Source organism: Canis lupus, chromosome 29 (assembly GCF_048164855.1).
Source record: "Canis lupus baileyi chromosome 29, mCanLup2.hap1, whole genome shotgun sequence".
In the NCBI taxonomy this organism is placed as follows: Eukaryota; Metazoa; Chordata; class Mammalia; order Carnivora; family Canidae; genus Canis; species Canis lupus.
This window is the reverse complement of record NC_132866.1, coordinates 37,541,144-37,564,993: the sequence shown is the minus strand read 5'-3', so window position 1 is coordinate 37,564,993 and position 23,850 is coordinate 37,541,144. Positions and strand designations below refer to the sequence as shown.

Here is a 23,850-nt window from a genome sequence, read left to right as displayed (position 1 = left end):
AGTGATCCTGTGAGGGATCGCTGGAGTGGGTGACCTGGGAACACTTGGTCCCTGGGCTCCCACTGCTGGGTCAGCAGATGGGGTTTCTCAAGGATTTAGAAGCGGGGACTGACAGTGAGCAGGGTTGGCCAGAGTCCAAGCTGTCACTCTGGGGAAGACCATGACGGCCAGATTACTTCCAAGAACAAGGCGGGGAGGAGTGGAGGGAGCACGTATGGGGCGGGGCCTGGAGGGGAGCCACCCACAACCCTAGCGTCACCACCTGGACCATGCCCCCAGCGATGCAGTGGCTGAGGTGCTTAAGGGTACTTGCAGAAGCAGGAGGTCAAGTATCTGCAAACTGGCCGTAAAAACACCTCAAGGAATATCACAAAAACACTTTTTCTACCTACAATGCAGTAACGACAGAAATTAATAACAAAACATAACTCTAAAAAGTCTAATATTTGGAAAATTTTAAACACATGTATAAATACGCAGTGGGTCAAAGAAGAAATAATAATAGATCTAATAGAAATTAGATTTCCCTGATGGGAAGTGATGCAGAGCATTTTCTCATGTGCATGTTGGCCATGTCTATGTCTTCCTCTGCGAGATTTCTGTTCATGTCTTTTGCCCATTTCATGATTGGATTGTTTGTTTCTTTGGTGTTGAGTTTGATAAGTTCTTTATAGATCTTGGAAACTAGCCCTTTATCTGATACGTCATTTGCAAATATCTTCTCCCATTCTGTAGGTTGTCTGAGTTTTGTTGACTGTTTCTTTTGCTGTGCAAAAGCTTCTTATCTTGATGAAGTCCCAATAGTTCATTTTTGCTTTTGTTTCTCTTGCCTTCATGGATGTATCTTGCAAGAAGTTGCTGTGGCCAAGTTCAAAAAGGGTGTTGCCTGTGTTCTCCTCTAGGATTTTGATTGAATCTTGTCTCACATTTAAATCTTTCATCCATTTTGAGTTTATCTTTGTGTGTGGTGTAAGAGAATGGTCTAGTTTCATTCTTCTGCATGTGGATGTCCAATTTTCCCGGCACCATTTATTGAAGAGACTGTCTTTTTTCCAGTGGATAGTCTTTCCTCCTTTATCGAATATTAGTTCACCATAAAGTTGAGGGTCCACTTCTGGGTTCTCTATTCTGTTCCATTGATCTATGTGTCTGTTTTTGTGCCAGTACCACACTGTCTTGATGACCACAGCTTTGTAGTACAACCTGAAATCTGGCATTGTGATGCCCCCAGCTCTGGCTTTCTTTTTTTAAAATTCCCCTGGCTATTCGGGGTCTTTTCTGATTCCACACAAATCTTTATTTTTTATTTTTTTATTTATTTATGATAGTCACACAGAGAGAGAGAGGCAGAGACACAGGCAGAGGGAGAAGCAGGCTCCATGCACCGGGAGCCCGACGTGGGATTCGATCCCGGGTCTCCAGGATCGCGCCCTGGGCCAAAGGCAGGCGCCAAACCGCTGCGCCATCCAGGGATCCCTGATTCCACACAAATCTTAAGATGATTTGTTCCAACTCTCTGAAGAAAGTCCATGGTATTTTGATAGGGATTGCATTAAACGTGTAAATTGCCCTGGGTAACATTGACATTTTCACAATATTAATTCTGCCAATCCATGAGCATGGAATATTTTTTCATCTCTTTGTGTCTCCCTCAATTTCTTTCAGAAGTGTTCTGTAGTTTTTAAGGTATAGATCCTTTACGTCTTTAGTTAGGTTTATTCCTAGGTATCTTATGCTTTTCCGTGCAATTCTAAATGGGACTGACTCCTTAATTTCTCTTTCTTCAGTCTCATTGTTAGTGTATAGAAGTGCCACTGATTTCTGGGCATTGATTTTGTATCCTGCCACACTGCCAAATTGCTGTATGAGTTCTAGCAGTCTTGGGGTGGAGGCTTTTGGGTTTTCTATGTACAGTATCATGTCATCTGCGAAGAAGGAGAGTTTGACTTCTTTGCCAATTTGAATGCCTTTTATTTCTTTTTGTTGTCTGATTGCTGAGGCTAGGACTTCCAGTACTATGCTGAATAGCAGTGGTGAGAGTGGACATCCCTGATCTTGTTCCTGATCTTAGGGGAAAGGCTCCCAGTGCTTCCTCATTGAGAATGATATTTGCTGTGGGCTTTTCATAGATGGCTTTTAAGATGTTGAGGAATGTTCCCTCTATCCCTACACTCTGAAGAGTTTTGATCAGGAATCGATGCTGTATTTTATCAAATGCTTTCTCTGCATCTATTGAGAGGATCATATGGTTCTTGTTTTTTCTCTTGTTGATATGATCAATCACATTGATTGCTTTATGAGTGTTGAACCAGCCTTGCATCTCGAGGATAAATCCCACTTGGTCATGGTGAATAATCTTCTTAATGTACTGTTGGATCCTATTGGCCAGTATCTTGTTGAAAATTTTTGCATCCATGTTCATCAGGGATATTGGTCTATATTTCTCCTTTTTGGTGGGGTCTTCGTCTGGTTTTGGAATTAAGGTGACGCTGGCCTTGTAGAATGAGTTTGGAAGTACTCCATCTCTTTCTATCTTTCCAAACAGCTTTAGTAGAATAGGTATGGTTTCTTCTTTAAACATTTGATAGAATTCCCCTGGGAAGCCATCTGGCTGGCCCTAGACTTTTGTGTCTTGGGAGGTTTTTGATGACCGCTTCAATTTCCTCCCTGGTTATCGGCCTGTTCAGGTTTTCTATTTCTTCCTGTTCCAGTTTTGGTAGTTTGTGGTTTTCCAGAAATGCGTCCATTTCTTCTAGATTGCCTAATTTATTGGCGTATAGCTGCTCATAATAAGTTTTTAAAATCGTTTGTATTTCCTTGGTATTGGTGGTGATCTCTCCTTTCTCATTCATGATTTTATTAATTTGAGTCTTTTCTCTCTTTTTTTAAATAAGGCTGGCTAGTGGTTTATCTATCTTATTAATTCTTTCAAAGAACCAACTCCTGGTTTTGTTGATCTGTTCCACAGTTCTTCTGGTCTCTATTTCATTGAGTTCTGCTCGAATCTTTTTTTTTTTTTTTTTCCGAATCTTTATTAATTCTCTTCTTCTGCTGGGTGTAGGTTCTCCAGCTCCTTTAGGTGCAAGGTTAGCTTTTGTATTTGAGTTCTTTCCAGTTTTTGGATGGATGCTTGTATTGTGATGTATTTCTGGGGGGGGGGGGGAGATTTCTAATCATCATCCCAACCGCTGAGTATGTGTGGAGGACCAGCATGTTCAGGGTGTAGTAGAACAAACAAAATCCAGAAATAGTTAGGAAATGGACAGAACAGGTAATTGGAAGGTGCTTGGGGGAAGTGGGAGGGAGTGTGGGGGGCTTTTGTTTAGAATAGAGTAATTAGGGCAGCCTCACTGGAAGGTAGAGCTTCAGCCCCTTGGACATCTGGGGGCAGGGGCTCTTTGCAGAGGGAACAGCTGGTCCCAGGCCCCGAGATGGACGTATGTCACCATGTCCAGGAAGCCAAGAAAGCCAGGGGACACACAGTCCATGGCCGGCAGTAACTGTAGGCCATTGATGACATGTCACTCTGGGGTGAGCTATGGACTTATGGCTTTACTGGGACCTCGTGCCTCCTCTGCAGCTTAGCCATGTGCTCGTGTGGATGGCCCCAACAGAGGGGCCACTGACCTGCCACATCAGCTGTGTCCTCAACCCTGTTCTTCCCCCAGGAGAGAGCCTAGTGGAGGAACCACTGCTTGGGGAATGTAGCTACATTGAATTTGAGGTGCCCTGGGAAGCTAATAGAGACATGACCTGTGTGTGGCCACGTGGGTGGGGACTCTGGAAAAGTCACTCTGGGTTCCTGACCCAGGGTACCTCACCTTCTTTCTTACCACTCTCCCTAATCACCCCCCCTTCCTTCCCTAGGATTCCTGCCCAGCCTCCTCTTAGGACTGCCCTTCCTTCTCCGCAGTTTGTAAAGTTTGGTGTATTGTATTTATGTCATTAGGCATCCAACAAGTAAAACGGGTCTATGTGGAGCATGTCTCCTCCCATCCCTGCCAGCTCCTAAAGGCAGAGACCGAATTATTATCTGTTTCAGGTTTCCTCCTGACATTTCTGGTCCATATCCATGCACAACACATTATTATTTGTTACGCACAGGGTAGTGACATACTTTGCTTCTCTTGCTTCATGGAGCATCTTGGGGCCCCATTTCAGTGTGCATGGAGTGGAGCTGCTATTTTTATTTATTTATTTTTAAATATGAGAGAGAAAGTGCCTGTGTGAATGGGGCAGGGGGCAGAAGGAGAGGGAGGGAGAATCTCAAGCAGATTCCATGCTGACCACAGAGCCTGATGTGAGGCCCCATCTCAGTGATCATGACCTGAGGTAAAATCATGAGTCAGACACTTAACCATCTGAGCCACCCAGGTGCCCTGCCTTGGCGTTTTTAACATCAGTATGATCTTCCACCAGTGGTTGCATGGTTATTCATTCATCCAGGCCCTGAAAAGTAGTCATTTAGATGGTGTCCACTCTCCTTTTATAAGCAGTACTGTGGCAAGCGTCCTTGCCTGGATATCATTTTGCTCCAAGTATGAGCATATTTGTAGGATAAATCCCTCAATATAGAACATCAGGGTGAAATGGAGGTGCATTTGTAATTTTGATAGATTTTGCTAAGTTGTCCTCCTCATCCATAGTAATTCATATTTGTTGGTAATATATATAAACACCTGTTCTCCACTCCCTTATTTTTGCCAATTTGATAGGTGAAAAATGGAATTTGTCACAATGTTAGTTAGCATTTCTCTTACTATGAGTGAGATTTTAACATACTTTTGTATGTATAAGATTCATCTGTATTCTCCTTGGTGCACTGGTATCTGAATTATTAACACAGTATTTCTGTTGGGCTGATGGTATTTTTCTTTTTTCTTTTTTTTTTAAGATTTTATTTATTCATGAGAGACACAAAGAGAGAGGCAGAGACATAGGCAGAGCGAGAAGCAGGTTAACTGCGGGGAGCGTGATGTGGGACTCCATCCCAGGACCCTGAGATCACAACCGGAGCCAAAGGCAGACGCTCAACCACTGAGCCACCCAGGTGTCCCTGATTGTATTTTTCTTATTTATTCATAGAAGCTTTCTATATATTAGGAAACTGACAGTTGGAGCATGAGTTGCAAATCTTTTCCTCAATTTATTTTATTTTCATTTTGTTTGTTATAATTTTTGCCATGCAGAATCTAAAAAATTTAAGTAGGCAGTATCGTACATATTATGTTTGAACCTTGTGAAATTACTGTTTATACAGGTCAAAAATGGTTGCCAATCAGTAATTTCACAAAGTTCAAACTAACAGAAAAACTTCTGTACCCTGAAACTATAAAGAAATACTCTCATGTGTTCCCCTCATAGGCTTATGGTCTTGTTTTTCAAATGTATTTGGTTTATCTGGTAGGACTCCAACTTTATTTTTTTTCAGATGGCCATCCATTTGACCAACACCACTTATTAAACAATTACCTTTTCTTTACTGATTTGAAATATCACCTTTATTCATACTAAGCTGCCATATGTGTTTGGGATTATTTCAAGACTTTCTTGTTTGCTTCATTGCTCTGACTGTAAATTCCTGTGCTGATACCATGTTTCAAGTTTAACTGTTATCATGAAATTTTCAAACAAAAAATGTAAAGAGGATAGAATCATGAACTTCCATATGCACTCATATTTTTTCCTTCCTTCCTTCCTTCCTTCCTTCCTTCCTTCCTTCCTTCCTTCCTTCCTTCCTCCCTTCCTCCCTTCCTCCCTTCCTCCTTTCCCTTCCCTTCCCTTCCCTTCCCTTCCCTTCCCTTCCCTTCCCTTCCCTTCCCTTCCCTTCCCTTCCCTTCCCTTCCCTTCCCTTCCCTTCCCTTCCCTTCCCTTCCCTTCCCTTCCCTTCCCTTCCCTTCCCTTCCCTTCCCTTCCCTTCCCTTCCCTTCCCTTCCCTTCCCTTCCTTCCCTTCCCTTCCCTTCCCTTCCCTTCCCTTCCCTTCCCTTCCCTTCCCTTCCCTTCCTCCCTCTCTCTCTCCTTCCTTCTTTTTTTCTTTCCTTTTTCTTTTATTTTTCCTTTGGCTGAAGTATTTAAATAAAATCCCTGACCTCTGTAATTTGCCCCATATACTCTGGCAGTGAATTTCTCAAACAAACAAGGCCATCTCCAAACAGAGTCACGTGGTCATTATCACACTTAACAGGATTATTAGCAGTTCCTTGCTGTCATCTAGCACCCAGCACATATTCTGTTTTCCTTAGTTGTCTTAAAAATGCTCTTCTGTAGTTGACTTGTAAAGTTAATAACCATGTTGAATCCATGTGTGGCATGTGGCTTTTATTTGACACAGTCTGTGTAGTTTGAAGCAGCCCTTGCTTCCCTGGTCATCTCTCTTGAAGCCATTGGCTTGTGTCAGAACCGTGGTGAGTCTGTGTCTCTAGAATGTCCTATTTTTGAGATATGTCTGTTTGCTTCCTCACAGCATCATTTCACGAGTTCCCCGACTCCTTAGTATTTTCTCCAAACCGAGTTGAGCTCAGACAACTTCATTTTACGGGGCTCCACATTATTTGGCAAGAATGCTTTGTGTTGCTGGCCTGTACTCTGCCCGAGTCTGTCACAGTGGGACTGGTGGCAGTGGGTGTGGATGTGGGGGCCATGAATGTGGGGGCCATGGGCCCTCACCCGCTGCGTCGGTTCCATCCTTCTGGCAGTTTCAGCCCTTGACAACCACTGTCTGAGTCAAGTATCCCATCAAGGACTGCAACACGGCACCTTCCTAACTTCCCAGTGCACATGCAGGATTCTTCTATAAAGAACGTTCTCTCATCAACTGGGCTATTTGGTTCCCCAAAAGGATCTCAGTCAAAAAGGCAAGGGAAGTACTAAATTCTTTCTTTGCCAACACATGGCTGATTTTGCAATCTGTGCTTGTCTCCATAACTCAGCAGCCTCAGCCTTTCTCATCCAGTTGCTTTTGCCATTTTGTTCAGACATCACTCTTTCTTTACCCTAGTGTTGTTCTATCTGCTGGGAGCTTGCCTTGTAGACTGTGCTGATATTTCCCGTGGCTGGCACTGCAGCTGGCCGGTCCCTGTTTGTGATGTCCCAACCCATGAGTGGTCGGCCCAACCTGGATTTCTCATCAGTCCTGATATGTTGAGGGGCGACCTTACAGCAGGTGAGGTTCTTCCCCCAGATTGCTAGATCTTTAGTGTCGCAGAGATGCCTGCACATTTGGGAGGCTAGTGAAGGGGATGTGTGGATAAGCCTCCCTGGATCTGGGGAAGAAGTGCATCCCAGCTGTCTTGTTCTCTCTCTGTCCACTGGTGTGAGCCTCACATTCTGCATTAGGAAAGTGAGGAGAGTGAGAGGGGAAGCTGAAGGCCACGACAGGCTCAGATCTATTGAAACCGAAGAGGTGCTTTTGCATGGTGGAGAACATCAGGTGAATGTCAGACAAGTGGCACCCATGGCAGAGTTCCCAGCTGGGAGAGATGCTGTCCCCAGAGCACTGGAGAGGCAGGGCATCCTGGGGTACAGAGAGAGCTGGGTGATGAAGAAGAGCCTTAGGAGCTGGTCCATAACAGCCTCTCAAGGCAGAGATTGAGGTCCCAGAGAGGGCAGGGCCAATGGGAAGCGTCAGCCCTGTGAGTCCCTGGGTTCCCAAACTCAGTGCCCTGAGGCATCTATGCTGACTTTGAGGGGTCTGAGGTCTGCCCCTGAGCTGCTGTGCCTGCCTTTGGGGTCTGATGAGGGCCCCTGCAGGTAGGTGGATACCAGGAGGGTCAGGGGCAGTGGGCAGAGTGTCCCTGATTTCAGTGGCCAGAAACACCCACTAGGAGCAGATTCCGTTCCTAAAGCCCTCTTTGCCCTCTCTTGCCAAAGGCCCCTCACAGCCTGGCATTGCTGCCTGGCAGCACCAGGCTTAGAACAGGGCTCCAGCAGCAGGGGTTTCCTTGTGCGTGTATTAAGGGTTCAGTGTCTAGGTAGCCTCCCTTCCATTCCCCTCCCTGTGGAGCTGATGCTCCCAGGTGGTGCTCCTTGCCCCCAGGCCTTCAGGTGGTCTGTCAAATGAATGAACCCACAGAAGCTGCCTTCCCAGTGATGCAGTGCTGGGGCCACAGAGGTGGCCATACTGGGAGCTGTCTGGCCTGCTGAATCTACACTGGTAGACACTATGGGAGGTATGTCACCTGTAGCAGGGGCTTGGCTGAGTGGGGGCTGGAGAGTCTTCAACCACAGAAGCATTGAGGAATTCTGCAGGCAATGAACAGGAGCCGAGAGGCAGGGGCAAAAACACTGTGAGAAAGCAGGTTGCTGGAAGCTCCTAGGACCCCCCTCCCACCTCCTCCCCCCCCCCCCCCCCCGGTGTGTGGGGCAGTGCTGGGCAAGGGAACAGCAAGCCTAGGGTGGCCTTCCTCTTGAGCCATCTGCTTCCTAGCCCTGCCTTACCTGGTCTGGGCTCCAGGTGACCCCAAGGCCACCTCTGGTTGGGCCTGGTGGGGCACTGGGCTCAGAGTTCAGCGCCTTCTTGCTTCTGCTTCCCAGGCCCTCCCTCTCCCATCTAAGATTTTAGATCATTGGTTCTCAAAGCGGGATACTGGGGCCAGCAGCATCAATATCCCTTTGGATCTTAAAAAAAAAAAAAAAAAGAAATACAGATTCTCAGGCCCTGAATCAGACCTCCTGAATCAGATACTCTGGGGGAGGAGGCTGCAGTGTGTGTTTTAATAAGTCCTCCAGGGGATTTCAATGCCCATGAAAGCCTGAGAACCATTTCTTAAGAGTGAACAGCTCAGCCCAGGGTTCAGGTACGGATGAGAATAAGACCCTCACTCTTGGTTCTGAAAACTTCCCAGGCCTCAGCCTGTGGTTCTGAGCCCAATGAACCCTACTGAGTGCCACTAGGGTCAGCCCAGAATGTTCTGTCCATTTGGGTCCCAGATGTTCACTGTGTTGAGGCCTGGGTATGTATATGACCACCAAAGGCACACAGAGCAGGGACCTTTGAGTTCAACACAAAACAGGAGCCTTGCTGTTCATCATATTTGCTTTGGTCTCTAGAGAGCTGCCCGTGGCATTCAGCTGATTCAGCCTTGGTCACAGCAGAAACCTTCCCCGGCCCAGGCTGACTCCACTTTTGGGATGGTCCTCAGGGGCTTTGGTCCATGTCTTTATCTAAAACCCTGTAGGGGAGGTTAGTGACCGGCCCAGGGCCAGGATGTGGGGGAGCTCACTTCTCGGGGCAGCCCTGCCTGTAACCCCCATACACATTCAGCTCAGACAATTACTTGGGAGTTACTGGACCCAGTTACTCAGAGCACAGATGAATCAGACTTCCCGTAATTGGCATTCAGGAACTTAGGAGCTTGGAAGGGTTTCCAGGACACGGGGTGGTGGGGGGTTTGCTGACATCTCTTGTTGGCATCTCTCTCCTGGCCCGGGGGGAACAACATTCAGATCAAAGAGCCACTTCTTGCCTGGTTAAATCCTCTTTAAATGGATCATTTGACAAAGGATACCTGACTTTGGGTAAGGGAGGGGGTGGGACAGGAGGGAAGGGCATCATACTTTGCGGGCCCTTTATGTGAGATCTTTCCACTCTCACAGAGCCTTAAGATAGCGGTTCTCCAGTTCTACAGAAGCACAGAATAGGCTCAGAGAGGCTGAGAAAGCCAACAAAAGGTACGCAGCAGGAAGGCTCAGACTGGGACTCAGACCCGGTCTGGCTGTCCCCACAGTCCCAGGCCCTCTCATCCCGCAAACCCAAGGTACGAGGTCCAGGAGCAAGTGTGTGGTCTGGGACTCTCCTCTCCCTCCTCCCTCTCGTAGAAATACAGGGAAAAATGTTTAGTCATGAAATAAGTCAAATTGATGTCCTTACCTTTGGATTTGATGGAACTGTAATGTGTTTGTCTGGTTTCTGAAGCTTCTGGAGGGGACACAGTGGGCAGAATCTGTACAGCCCCTTGGGGCGGGGTAGGGGGAGAGACAGGTGCTCCTGGGTGGGCGTGGGGGGCCCCTGGGTGGGGCAGCCAAGGAAGCAGCTGTGGGCTGAGGCTCCTGGGGTGGTGTTGGCGAGGCCGCGACCTCGCACGCAGCATGGTCCTCCTGGTCTGCCCGCCAGTTGGGCACAGGGTGCTGGACATGCCTCAGGGGAGGCGCACGTTCCTTGGCGAGGCCCCGGTGCTCACAGCGCCCGCAGCCTGGCTGGCCTTCCACCGGCAGAGGGCCAAGCTACGTCAGGCCTGGTGGGTCGGGGGCTGTTTGTGAGGAGCTGTCCAGGGAGGTCCATGGGGACACCATGCCTCCAGAGACCGTCTACCTACATGGCCTAGGCTGCAGCACCTGCCTTTCCCTCACCTGGCCCCGAGCACAGAAGGGGCCCTGCACTAAGTACAAGGGGCTGGCGAGGTGAAGAAATGTCAGCAGAGAGCTCAGGGAGAGGATCTTACCCCTCAGCCCCTGCTCTCCCACTGAGCCGCCCAGCTCTCACCCTCCCCAGGGTCCTGGGTAGATGTGGGGAGAGACTTGTCCCAGGGAGAACGGGGGACAGGAGCCTCTGACCCTTCAGAGTCGGGGGAAGTCCCAGGTGGGGGAGGGTACAACTGATGTGAAACCCCATTCTATTCATTCACCTGTGTAGCTGGGCTCACTGTCCCTGGAGCCCCCGGCCTGCTGCCCACCCAGCCTTTTTCCCTAGGTCATCCACAGTGCCCCTTCCCGTGGTTTCCTCTCTACCACGGATGCTTCCCTCCCTCTCTGCCTCTGCCCACCCTTAGCTCCACCCCTCCGTTCTCTCTTTACCCACTGCCCCATGGCAGGAGAGTGCATCCCTCCCCATCTCCAGCTAGGCCATCGCCCTTGCTCTGTAACTAAGCCCCAGCCTTGCCCTGCACTCTGGTCCACTCCCCAGGTCGAATTCCTGGGAGCCTGTACCCTGGGCTGCTGCAGACTGTGTGTCTCTAGGTGAAGGCCCGGCTGGACCTTCAAGACCCCTGCCTAGGCTGGGCCCCACCCTGACTCCGCCTGGGTGGCTGCCTGTTTCTGCACTGCCTCCCTTACACCCTGTGGCTGTGCCGTGTCCTGGCTCCTGCCCACGTCTGATGGTCACCATACCCTACTCTGCACCCCTCCTGACTTCCACCTTCCTCCCCTGCAGCTGAGCCACCTGTCCCTGTCCCACCCTTCCCACAGGGGAACAGAACACCAAAGCAAAGCTGAGGAACTTCCAGCGAGGCCAGGCCAGGGTGACCTCTGGGGGCTATGTGGTCAGAGGAAGAAGGAGAGGGAGTGTCCACAAGGCCCCTGCAGCCCCTCCTCCCTCTCTCGGCCCTGCCTGTGGCCCAGAGACCCTGGAGACATGCCTACGGGCCTGCCCTCCCATTCTGGAGGTGCAGGTGTGGGCTATGGACACAGGAGGCTTGGGTGCACTCTGTGGGGTGGGCACCTGGGGTGCCTATGCCTCATGATGCTCTGTCAGGGGCACTGTGGGAACCTCACCTGCATCAACTCCTCTAGTCTCATCAGTCCTGAGAAATAGGACAGTTCCTGTCCCCATTTTACAGGTGAGGAAACTGAGAGTTTAAGGGAGGTACAGGCTGGCTCCTGGATGCACTAGTGCCTGCCGAGAAGGGGGGTGCTGCAGGGGAGGCAGGCCCAGGCGTGGGGTTTCAAGGTGCAACTCACTTCAGGAATCATGGGGCCCCTTGGTGGGCCTTGGACCTGTGGTGTCCCATTTGGAGATCCCTGTGGAGACATTACTGCAGGTGGCAAGGCCTGTCCTCATTCTTCCTCTGGGGCCTCTGGGGCCTGTGAGGCCCAGGGGCTGGGGGAGGGAAGGGGCCTCCCTGATCAGATGCAGTGAGAGGGCCCCAGAAAGCACACTGAGGGGTGCCCGTAGGTTCTCTGAAGGCTATGGATTTTCAAACACCCAGGCCTGTTGTCGGGGCTGTTGGGTTCCATTGTGGTTTCTGTTACCTGGCTTAGCAGACAGCAACTCCGTCGACATGCTACTGGTAAAGGCCTGGGCTCTGTGTGCAGTCTCCTGTGGCTCAGAGGCCCTGTGCCACCCCTGGCAGATCTGGCTTTTGAGTTTGCCCACAGCACCCCAGTAGAGCTGGCTTGAGAAACATCATCTCAGGCAATTTCTCTGGCTGCTTCTGCTGGGTGGGTAAGGTGCCCAGACATTCCTTTCATTTTCCTGTTCCCACAATGCAGTGAGCCACTCTAGTAGCTCAGAGCCAAGGCCCCTGGCCTGGCTGGGCCCAGGACAAGCAGCATGGCACAGCTTTCCCATCTGTGTGGAAGACAGCCAGGTTGAGGCTGTCCCAGCTCTCTCATGGGTGCACAGATGCTCAGCGCACCCTGCCTCACTAGACCCCGAAGACTGTTTCCTTGAGGACCTCATGGCGGTTGATCGGCCACCTTCCCTTGTCATCCTTTCCCTCGGCCTACCTAGCTCTGTTGCCTCTTGCTGACAAGAGTCCCATGGGCCTTTGGTGGTTTTGGGGCCTCCTCAGGATGCGGATGGTGGGAGGTGTTAGTGACACCAGGTTGAGGCCCTGTTCAGAGATGCCTGGAAATCAGAAATGCTTCCTGCCTGGGAGCTGCTGGGCTATAGGTCTAGGCTCTGTGACACATCTCCCCTGCAAACCCCCTGACCTGACTCCCCAGCACTGAGCTGTTGCTCAGGCCTGGGCTCTCCTCCCTTTCCTTCGTGTCTAAAGCTGGGGGCCAGGAAGCAGGGAGACCACCTTCCCACATGGTCCCCCACAGTGGAGAGCTTAGGGAGCATGCAGGTGGTGAGGGTGCAGCTCTGGTTGGAGCTAGCTTTGCCACCTCCCACCTTGCACACATTGCTGCTCCCTCTGGGTCTCAGATGTCTTCTCTGTAAAACAAGGTGACCTATAAGCTGTGTTCCATGGCACGGTGACGCTGCACATTGCTGGGGACCTGGGCTTCCTCCGGCCTGTCCCCTGGCCCTCTTCCCCCACCTGGCATGAGGCCCCCAGGGCTCCACCTAACTCAGTCTCTCAGGGTCCAGGTCCAGGAGTGGGTGAGCCCTGGCCCACCAGCTACGTGTTGGGGAGTGCCGCACCACTACCCAGCTTGGCCTGGCCCTGGGTCAGTCAGCAGCCCAGCCCACAGTCATGGGCTCCCTGCAGACCAGGGGACCAGGGCCACCTCGGGGTCTCTTTCTGCAGTGCTTCCCCCAGGCAGGGGACTAGCACACAGTCTCTACCGTAAATAATCTGACAGAGGTGGCAGGGGAGTGAGGAAGGGGAGAGAGGGAGGGAAGGCCAGAAGGACCTCCCTAATTCACATGCATGACATAGCTTTTAGTGTTGCTTGGCAGCCAGAGGAGAATGGAGGGTGACAGAGAGGAGCCCAGACCTTACCAGTGCCCCAGCCCTACTCCGGGCTAACCTTCAGTGGACAGACAAAGCTGGGAATCAGGCCCCAGGTGGCTCCAGGTTCTCCATCCAGGGCTGTCTTCCCAGAGGAGCCAAGGGTGATGAGGCTCCTAGGAATGGCCACACACCTAACACCTGATGGTCCTGAGCCAGAAACTGGGTGTCTCCCTCCCCCAGCACTGGGCTCTGGGGTCCCCCTGATGTGGGAGTCTGGGCTTTGTTTCTACTTTGACCCTGGCCAGTGTCCTATGTCCTTGGACAGCCTGTTTCACATCTCTGACCTCAGTTTGCACTCTTGGAATATGGGCCAGTAGTGCTCATGGGAGTTACCGTGAGGAGTGAATGACATAGATGTGATGTTTCAATCCCAGGGCCATTCAGTCCTCAAGGGCATGCTGAACACCTGTAAGTGGGGGTGCAGGACACTCCCCTGTCCCCAGAAGCTTGCAGTCTAAGAGAAGATGAGGGTGACAGGTCCCCCCAGATTACCCCAGGCTTTTGGATAAATTGGACAAAAGTGCAGCTCTGAGACTGGATCAGGACTGGAGTCAGCTCTGCAGTCAGCAGACAGTCTCTGGGATGACTGCCCAGGACACTAGAGGGATCCAGACCCAGAGTGGCAATCAAGGCAAGGGTGGTGGTATTGGGTGTGAGGGACAGAGGGTGCCAGTGGATGCTGGCTCCCGGGAGGGGCCTGTGTCAGGACAGTGACTTTGGGAGGGTTTTCCTGCATCCCCAGGCACTTTTCTCCTTGGCATTTCCACCTCAGCCGAGCCAGAGGGCCTGGGCTGAGCTGGGTGGGGCTCCATTCTGCTGAGCAGTGACCAGGCAGTGGTGGAGGGAACTTTCCAGGAAGGTGCTGGAAACCCCAGAGCCTCCTGGTTTCCTCTCCAAATGCCTGGGAATTCAGTGGCCTCTGCCCAGGAGGAAAATCCCCAACTTTCCCTGCAGTGCTCTGTGGACAGGGCTGCTGAGGCCCAGAGCCTACAGTGGGTGTGTGGGGTCCCCTGTGGTCAGACCCCAAGGGGGACATGTCAAGTGTTACTCATGTCATTGCTCGCATGCCCTGAAGAGGCAGCCTCCTTTCGTCCCTCCTGTTAGCCATGACTTTGGGGACTCTAGGGAAGATCCCTGCCTGAAGCTCACCCCACAGTGACTGCGAACCACAGCAGTAGTTTCGGACTTGCTTTGGCAACACTCTGCTCAGTAAACACAGCCTTCCAGAGGGGCGCCACTGCGCACTGGACCTCCAGGCCCGCCACCTCCTGCTCCTGCACCGCAGGGCCCAAGGGACCCTGTGTGACAGCGCTGTGCTGTGCATGTGAAGGCGCCGGTGCCAGGCCCTCCTAGCCCACAGGACTGGACTGGACATGTGAGAGAGGGAGGGACCTGGGGGGGCAGCAGTGTCACTGTGAGTCAGGAGGTGGAGAGGAGGGGAGAGGAAAGACCAGGCGCAAAGATCACAGGCCTCAGTGGGCGCCGAGGCGGGTCCTAGAGGCAGCAGTGGGGCCCATGGGCGTGCAGGAGGTCTCCAGCCCCTCTCAGCTATCTTGGTATCATTGTCCCAGTGAGGTGCTCGGGAGGCCTGAGGGCAACCTCTCTGTACCCCCTGCCCTCTCTGTGTGCCCTCCAGCTCCTGGGCTTCCCACATCAGGTGTTATGTCCAGCCAGTTTCCTCCTCAGACCCCTCTGGCTGGGATCTTGGGAAGCATTTTTGGAGGGATGCCTGTTGGCCAGACACCCATGTGTGCTGACACGTGCCAGGGCCCTGCATGCATGTCTCCCTTGGTCCTCACAGCAGCCTGGCAAGGTAGGGGAGGATGTGCCAGACCCAGGCCCTGCTCCTGAGCACAGCAGGGGCAGTCGGCCGTGCCTGTGTGGCTGCAGAGCGGCTGCTGCGTGTGGGTGGCCTCCAGAGCCCATGTCAGATGGCCTTGTGCCGTGGAGCACAGGAGGTGTATGAGGCCCCTTTCTGGTGCCACCGCAGCCACATTCTGGTGCTCTGAAGCAGAGTTGGTTGCCTTGGCCCTGGGACCTGTGCAGAGTGGCTGCCCCACGATGCCACAAACTTAATGGCTTCAGTAACCCTTACTATGCCTTTACGGCTCTGTGGGTCAGAAGCCAGTCTCAGCGGGTGAAGGTTGAGGGGCCCGGCTGTTCCTCCTCTCCGGAGGCTCTGCTTCCCCGGGGGCTTGTTCCCTATGTTGTAGAACTGGGCTCCCCCTTCCTGCTGGCTGCTGGCTGAGGCGCTCTCGGCCCCGAGGCCTTGCTCCTGGCTCCTTATGTCTCCGAGCCAGCAGTGGGGGTGTTGGACCCATGTCTCCAACCCTGCCCCATTGCAACACCTCTCTCTCTGGCCACTTTGTTTGTTTCTCCCTGAGTTAACACTTATGTGATTAGATTAGGCCCGCTTGGATGATCCAGGATGATCTCCCCAACTCAAGAGCCTTAATTTAATCACATCTGCGAAGTTCCTTTGGCTGTGTAGACTTTTGGCCAAAAGTCTGTTTTGTCACATTCACAGTTACAAGGATCAGGATATGGACATCTTTGAGGACCATGTCCACTGTTGGGGCCTTACATGGGCATCCAAGAAGCCTCTTTAAGAGGGGCTTTAGGTAATCACAGCCCAGGGCAGACCTGGTTGGGGATCCCCTGCAGACTAGCCTGGTTTGGGGGTATCTGGTCCCAGCACCCTCCCCATGCCACACGTGGGAGTGTAGGGGAATGACAGTCCCTCATAGTGGGACTTTCCCTGTCTAGGAGTGGACCCTAGGGAAGGTGTGGTAGTCCTTCCCATGATCTGGCTCCTGGTGACCTCTTGAGGTCCTGAGGGAGGGGGTACATGCCCTACAAGCAGAGTTCGGGGTGAGGCATTTGCCCCCACCGGGGAGGCTCTGTCAAGCAGGATTGAAGATGAGTGGTCAGAGTGCAGGGGGAGCATCCACTCAGAGCAGGGAGCTTGGGACAGGGGCGGAAAGGGTCCCCGGGGCTTCTGTCAGGGTGCTGGCAGCCAGAGATCCCCAACCCAGCTACCCCTGCCACAGGCAGGATGGACAGACTCTCTGCCTCAGCTGGATGACCAGCCCTTCCTGTGGGCGACTCTCAGGCCTGTGAACACGTGGCTGCAGAGGTGGTTGCCAGCCACCTACTCAGTTCAGATGGTTCTGGCAGCCCAGCCCAGCCCAGAGCTGGCCTCCTCTGGGCTTGGTGCCTTGCTAGAGGTACCAAGCTTAGGGCAGAGAGGGGAGAGCAGATCTAGAAAGAAAGAACACTGTGGGTGTTTACCGTGTGCTTTGGGGCTCTGAGTATGTGAACCCCTGTTTCCCTCTCTCCTGTCATTCATTTGTCTGTGTGCACTGCACCCCCCCCCCTCCGCCCCCAGCCCAGGCCCCTGCTGGATGCTCTGTCTGGCCCCGAGTCCCTGCCTCGTGGCCTTCTAGCCACCGTGAACATGCTTTCCCTCCTGGATGTGAGCCTGGACCTGTATCAAGGCCTATCCCACCCTACTGCATTCCACTGTCAAAGCCCTGGGCTTCCAGGTTGAGTTTCTCTGCCTGCACCAGGCCTGGCTTGGGGAGGTCAGCTCTGCGTCATCTTGGGTGCTCTGCTCCACCTGCTGACACCTTTTGATCTGGGAGTCCCCTGATAGGGAGAATGTGTGTGTTGGGGTTGGACAGCAACCCAGCACGGGGTTGGGAGGGGTGCCTTAGTTGGCCTACCCGGGGCTCCAGGGCCTGTCTGTTCTTGGGCATCTGACCTGGGCACGTCTCCATGCTGGGTGCCCCCAGCATTGGTGGGGGGACAGGTGCCCCCTATGTCCTCATTTAGAACTCTGGCACTGCACCCCATGGCCAGGGTCAGGTAGAAGCTCGGTGTCACTCCTGTGTGTCCTCAGGGGTGCACCACCCCCCTGCCCTGAGGCCTGCCCCTGCATGTTCCCACATTACCAGTGATCAGACATGTCATGGGGACTCCCAGGGCACAGCCCCTTCGCTCGTCTTCCTGTGAGCCCAGTAGTAACACAGGAAACCAGGACTTATGAGGGGCGGGGGCTGGTCCAGGTCACCCAGCCAGAGGCAGAGCTGGGCCAGAGCACAGCTTGTGTCCTTGTCCAGCAGCACCCTGTCCACTCTCAGGGTCCAGTCCTGGAGGAGCAGTCGGTGGGTAGAGGCAGTTCCCAGCAGCCGGTGGCACTGAACGAGGTTGCTGAGCCCTGAGTGCTGAGGCCCCACCCAGATTTCCCACAGTCCTGGTGGGACCCAGCTCTCTAGCCGCCACAGCCGGCACCCTTCCCAGTCTCCTCAGGGGCTGCAAAATGAACAGGCCTGAGCTGCTTCCCTGGCCACATTCGGAGGTGAGCTGGCACAGCTGTGGGCTCTGGGTTGACATCTCAGTTTTCATAGCTGCTTGTGCCCATCACACATGCCCAAGCCTCCTGCTCTGTTGCAAATGAGGAACAGCAAATCAATTGATGTGGCTTTTTCTTTTCTTTTCAATACATGTGTGGGTATGTTCCTGCCCCAGCATTTGTGCCTCATGGGGAGCTCCTAGTAAAGCTCTGCCTCACAGGATGGCGAGGGGGTGGGCTGGGAGGTGCAGGCAGCATGCAGCTGCACCCCACACTGGGGAGGGGGCCTGCTGCCGAGCTCACGGGGCCACTTCTCACAAGCACTTGAGGTGGCTGCTACCAGCTGATGTGCACTACGTGCTGGGACGGGGGCAGAAATAGAAATTGAGTCTTAGAAATGGGGTCACATAACAAGTAAAGCCAGGCTCCGACCCCCAGAGTAGCCTCTTTGCATGGCCCTTCCTGTTGGATGTCTGGGTTTCTGGTACCTCCCCAGCCCTCCCTTGTGGGTTGCAGAGGTGACTATTGCCTTCTGTGCCTTGCAGGGGCCTCATTATGCTGTTTGCAATGCAGTTTGCTCTGCCCTGTGTGATGACCAGGCCCGGAGGACTCTTATTTTGCGAATTGGGGCAGAGGCCTTCCCACACCAGACCCTCCAGGTGCTCAGCAGACTGCAGGAGCCTCTGCCTGGCCCAGAACAGGTCCTGCCAGCAAGTCTCTGCCCAAGGACCCAGGGGTCTCAGTCCCCTCAGCCCTGTCCTGCCCTAGCCTCTGGCCCTCTTTCTGCTGCCCTATAGGAAGCTGTGCTTGGCTGGGTGGCAGGTGGAAAGACTGCTGAGTCATCATACTCCTTAGGTGCATTTAACGTTTTTTTGGCCTGACCTAGGGGCTGGGTAAGCACAGACAGTGAAGGGACTGGCCTGAGGGGTCAGTGGTCCCCAGTACACCCACACCCAGTGATCCTCAAACCTGGCTGCACATTAGAATCCCCCTCAAGCTGGCAGGAAGCATAAATTCCCAGGCCACAACCCCAGAGACTGGTTTAGTCAGTCTGGGGGTGGAGCCCAGGGATCCATTTTTAGCCATCTTGTTGAGTGGGGTTGGGGGACACTTTTTGAGAGTGAATTATGTCAGAAAACAGGCAGAAAGGGAACTGTCCTTGGTCCACCGGGACAGTTGTCTCCTGGTGGTTGGTGAACATGTGCATTGAACTGGAAGCCCATCTCTTCATCACCCAGCCAAGAGCCATCCAAGTGGCTCGGTGCTGTAGTGGACCCTCCACCCCCAGGCGGCCCTGTGTGTGGTTGTGCAGTGCTGGGAGAGGGTGCCGGACTGGGAGCTGTGTCCTTCTTCCCTGGTAGACATCACATGCTGCCTTTTCTAGAAGAGGAGACTGACATTCAGAGAGGTGAACACAGGCTTGTGCCACCTCCCTCAGTGGGGGATGCAGAGCCGGGGACCTCGCCAGGCTGCCTGGCTCTGCTCCAGGCACTGTGCCACCTCCCTCAGGGGCTCTACCTGAAGAGGGCACTGAATAATCTTGCTTTAAAAATAAACGTGAAACACACAAATGGAAACATCTGCGAGAGCATTGCCCTGATTAAGGAACTCTCAGACCCTGCAGCCAAATGCCTCAATAGCAGCTCCCCACCCAGGCCAGGCCCCTCACTCTGAGAATGCGGTCTCTTGCCCCCTCCACACCTGACCAGGGACCTCTGCCCAGGGTCCTTGGCCTCAGTGCTCACTGGGAATGTTGAGCCCAGATTTCCCGGGGATGGAGAGTGAATTGTTAATGTGCCTTCTAGCTCATGTAAAGAAGATTTATTCATAGCAAAAATCTGTATCTGAATGAAGGCTGAGCCCTCACTGGGAGCCTGACAGCAGACAAGGCAGAATCCCACCCATCTCTGGAACCTGTCCTCAAGCCCTGTGTCCGTCCTTCCTGCTGAGAAGAGGTGCTTGCTCTACAGAGCAAGACACCCCCTCCCCCCGCACCCAGCCCCAACAGAGGCTGGACTCAGGCTAGGGGGCTCCCTGCAGGCTCAGCCTGTTGTTCTCAGGGCCTCTTCCAAATTGGAGGTGATATGATGTGTGTGGCAGGTGGTTTCAAACTTTTTTTTAGCAATGAAAGAACCCCAAGATAATGCAAAATAGATCCCAAGGACCAGCTTTATTTGAAAGGGCGTGGGAAAGATGGCTGAGAGGGGAGACAGTCATAGGATGATCCCAGGAATAGTATGGCTGTGGAGGCTCCTGATCTGTAAGCCCTGGCACGGAGGAGGTATGTGTGCAGGGAGTGGGGCAGGCAGGCAGGAAGAGCATTCTGAGCAGAGGGAATAGCCTGTGCAGAGTTCTGTGGGGGAGGGGGCAGAGCCACCCAGAAGCAGTGGGGATGGGGTCAAGGTGAGTCTGCACCTTGCTAGCCACTTCACCAGGTTTTGTCTTCCTTGAAGCAGTGGGAAGCCATTGGAATGTTTTAAGAAGTAGGGGCAGGCAAAAGCCTCACACAAGATCCTATCTGTAGAGCGGTTAGCAGCTGGGGAGGGGCTGAAATGAGGGAGGGTAGCAGTGAAACAGTGACTCCTGGGAAGAGATTCCCTGGGGGAGACAGATGGTCACTTGGACTAGGTTGCCAATGAGGGTGGATAGACAGAAGTGGTCAGACATGGGAAATATAGGGCAGGCAAAACTGCTGGGACTAGGTGGTGGATTGGATATGGGGCAGAGGGGAGGTCTTTGTAGCTCTTTTACAGTCATTTCTTTTAAGATTTGTTGCCTAAAGTATGTGTTTCCTCTGGGGTCGGTTCTTCCCTTGGCTCTTTGTCCTTTTGCCTTCATGCTGTTCATTCTTCTCCTATGCCTGTTTGTACCTCCTGAACCTAAGGTTGTCTGTTTTACGGAAGAGGTCTGGGGGCTGGCTGAGCTCTCCCTTCCTGTCTTGGGGTCAGACTGTATCCCAACAAGTCTTGCCTCTTGCATGGAATTCCCAGACAGACGGGAGCAGGGGGGCCCAGGTGAGTCAGCATGTGGGGGCTGGGGGCCTGTGTGAGCAGCACCGCCCCTCCCCTTAGTGCCTGAGCTTTGAGGGCTTCACTTGGGGCATCTGGCTCCACCTTGGAGGCCTGCTTAGAGGACAGCTCTCCTGCAGCGCCAGTCGGTGGGAGTGTGCCACTCTGGATCTCAGGGTCATAAGTTCGAGCACCACATTGGATGTAGAAATTGCTTTAAAAAATAAAGAAGACAGCTTTCTATGTGGGGTCTACCCCGCCTCCAGCCTGGTAATGACTTGTCCATATCCTGTGGCAGGAGGGTGGGGTGAGCTCTCCCTGGGGCAGACCTCCACAAGGCCTTCTGTCTGGATGCCCACTTCTCCCCTGAAAGGTGGGGCTTCCTGCTCAGGCTTTTCTGTGACTTCGTTCATCCAGCCACCCCCACCCGCCTTCTGTTTTCCGGAGGTGTGAGTCACTCTTGTCCACCAATGACCCACCCTCAACCACAACTTTTCCTCCGTGTTCCTTTATCTTATGGAGGTAGGGAAGGGTGAAAAGCAAGTGCATGTGCTTCATTTGCCATCTTGAACTAGAAGTCAGAAGAATTTCTTCCTGCAAAAAGTGCTCTTATCAATCCATAGGTGTTTTTACCATTTCTCAGGCCTAAAGTTGTGATGGCATCTTTTCATTTTCCTTTTCTCACAACTCACATCTGATTAATGAGCAAACTCCATCCTTGATAAAGACCTCAGCCTGCTACTTCCCCTGCACAGGCCATCCCCTCAAGCACATAGAGTTTGCAAAGAGTATCTACCTCATCTCTTATATTGATCTTGCCCCTTTGTTTTGTCTCCATAAGCCAACAAGAGTGGTTAAAAGAGGTTGTGTCATTCTTCACTCAAACCCTCCAGTGGGAAGTAAAGAAAGTATATGGATGGAAGAAAGAGGCAGGGAACAACGTAGATAGACACAGACACCAGAGATCTAAAGAGAAGCCCTCTACTGGTGTGAACAGTGTCCCCAAAATTCATGTCCATCTGGAATCTATGATGTCACATTATTTGGAAATAGGGTCTTTGCAGATGTAATCAAGTTAAAATGAGGCCATACTGGATTAGGGTGGGCCTTAGCTGGGTGTCCTTGTAAGGAGAGGGGGATATAGAGACATGGAGGGAAGAAGCCATGTGATGATGAAGGCAGAGATGGAAGGGATGCATTGATAAGCCAAAGAATACTGAGCATTGCTGGCAGCCACAAGAAGCTAGGGAGATTCGAGGAAGGGTTCTTCCTTGGAACCTCAGAGGGAACATCGTGCTGCCAATACCTTGATTTCAGACATCTAGCTTCCTAAACTGTGAAAGGATAAATTTCTGTTGTTTTAAATGACCAGTTTGTGGTTGTTTGTATGGCAACCTTAGGAAACTAATCCAAGCCCTTTTCCTGGCCCACAGAGGTCAGGGTTCAAGGCCCAGCAGGATCTGTGCCTACTTCTACCACCCTCACTCACCCCTGCAACACAGGTCTTGAGTAGGTTGTTCCCTGAACAGGCCATGTATGCTTGTGTCCTAGGGATATCCCCTTAGATCCAGATGAATTACTTCAGGTGTTGCTGAGAAGTCATTTTATCAGAAGGGCCTTCCCTGACTGCCTGATGGAAACAGCAAAGCCCCTGGCTCCCTCCCCTCCCCCACCCCATCTACTCTGGGTGCTCCCTGCTTGCTCTGGTTCTCTTCCTGGCACTTACTGCCAGTTGGCATGTATTCACTTGTTTACTATTTGTGTCTTTCCTCTATTGTGTAAGCCTCATGAAGGCCAGGACTTTGTTAATTGTATTTATGACTGTATCACCAGTGCCTAGAACAGTGTAAGGCATATACTCACTATGTAATCACTGAATGAATAAGAAAAAAAATCCATGAGCCAGTTGAAAAAAGGGGAGAACCCCCCCAAACCAGTAATTCAAGGCAAAGATGCCTCAGTCTCACTCATAATTAAAGAAATACAAATTGAATCTGTAATGAGATCACTCTCACCTATTAATAGATTATAGTGAAAGTGAGGGGAATTGGGTGCTGTCTCAATGTCCCAGTGGAGTGAACTTGGGCCATCTCTTTCCTCCTTTTTGAAAAAGTTGAAATACATAATTCATATAAAATTCGCCTTTACAAGTGAATAATTCAGTGGTTTTTGGTATATTCACAGGCTGTAGAATCATTCCTGCTACCTAATTCCACTACCTTTTCTTAACCATAGAAAGAAACCCCCATCCTCATTAGTAGCTGCTTCCCATCCCCTACCTGGCAGCCCTTGGCAGCCACTATCTATTGTGTGACCCAGAATTTGCCTATTCTGGACATTTCATGTAAATGGAATCATAAAACATGTGGCCTTTTGTGTCTCGTGTCTTTCACTTAACATGATGCTCTCAAGTTTCATCCATGTTGTAGCATGTACTTTATTCCTTTTAATTATAATATTTCATTGTGTGGATACACATTTTCTTTGTTTTTTTATTAAGATTTATTTATTTTTAGAGAGAGAAAGAGAGGGCAGGAGGGAGGGGCAGAAGGAGAGGGAAACAAGCAGACTCCCCACTGAGTGGGGAGATAGACACAGGGCTCGATCCCAGGACCCTAACATAATGGTCTGAGCCAAAATCAAGAGTTGGACATTTAACCACTTGAGCCACCCAGACACCCGCAATACATTTTCTTGATCCATTCATCAGTTGATGAACACTGAGTTATTTTCACTTTGTAGCTAATATTAATAATGCTGCTGTGAGCATTTACATACAAGGTTTTATGTGGGCATGAACTTTTAAATATCTTGGCTATATACCTGGGACTGTAACTACTGAAAACCATGTTTAAAATCTTAAGGAACTACCAGAGTGTTTTCCAAAGCAACTACACAACTTTACAGTGTTACCAGCACTGTACTAGAGTTCCAATTCCTCAGTAGTTTCATTAACACTTGTTATTATCCATCTTTTTTTTTTTTATTATAGCCACCCTAGTGGGTGTGAAGTGGTGTCTCATAGTAGTTTTGGTTTGTATTTCCCTAACAACGAATGAGCAATTTTTTATGTGCTCATTTGTCATTTGT

General features: G+C 51.7%; 1 protein-coding gene across 11 annotated transcripts in view; it reads left to right on the top strand.

Annotated features, from left to right (window-relative positions):
* RASGEF1A (RasGEF domain family member 1A) overlaps positions 1-23,850 on the top strand; it is a 216,602-nt gene that overhangs the window by 139,098 nt on the left and 53,654 nt on the right. For 2 of the 11 annotated variants that reach the window (XM_072806222.1, XM_072806221.1), the window contains exon 3: positions 4,895-5,050. The exons of the other annotated variants lie outside the window; for them this stretch is intronic. The gene's annotated coding sequence lies outside the window, so the exon portion shown is untranslated. The remainder of the gene's footprint in view (positions 1-4,894; positions 5,051-23,850) is intronic. 11 annotated transcript variants of the gene reach the window in all.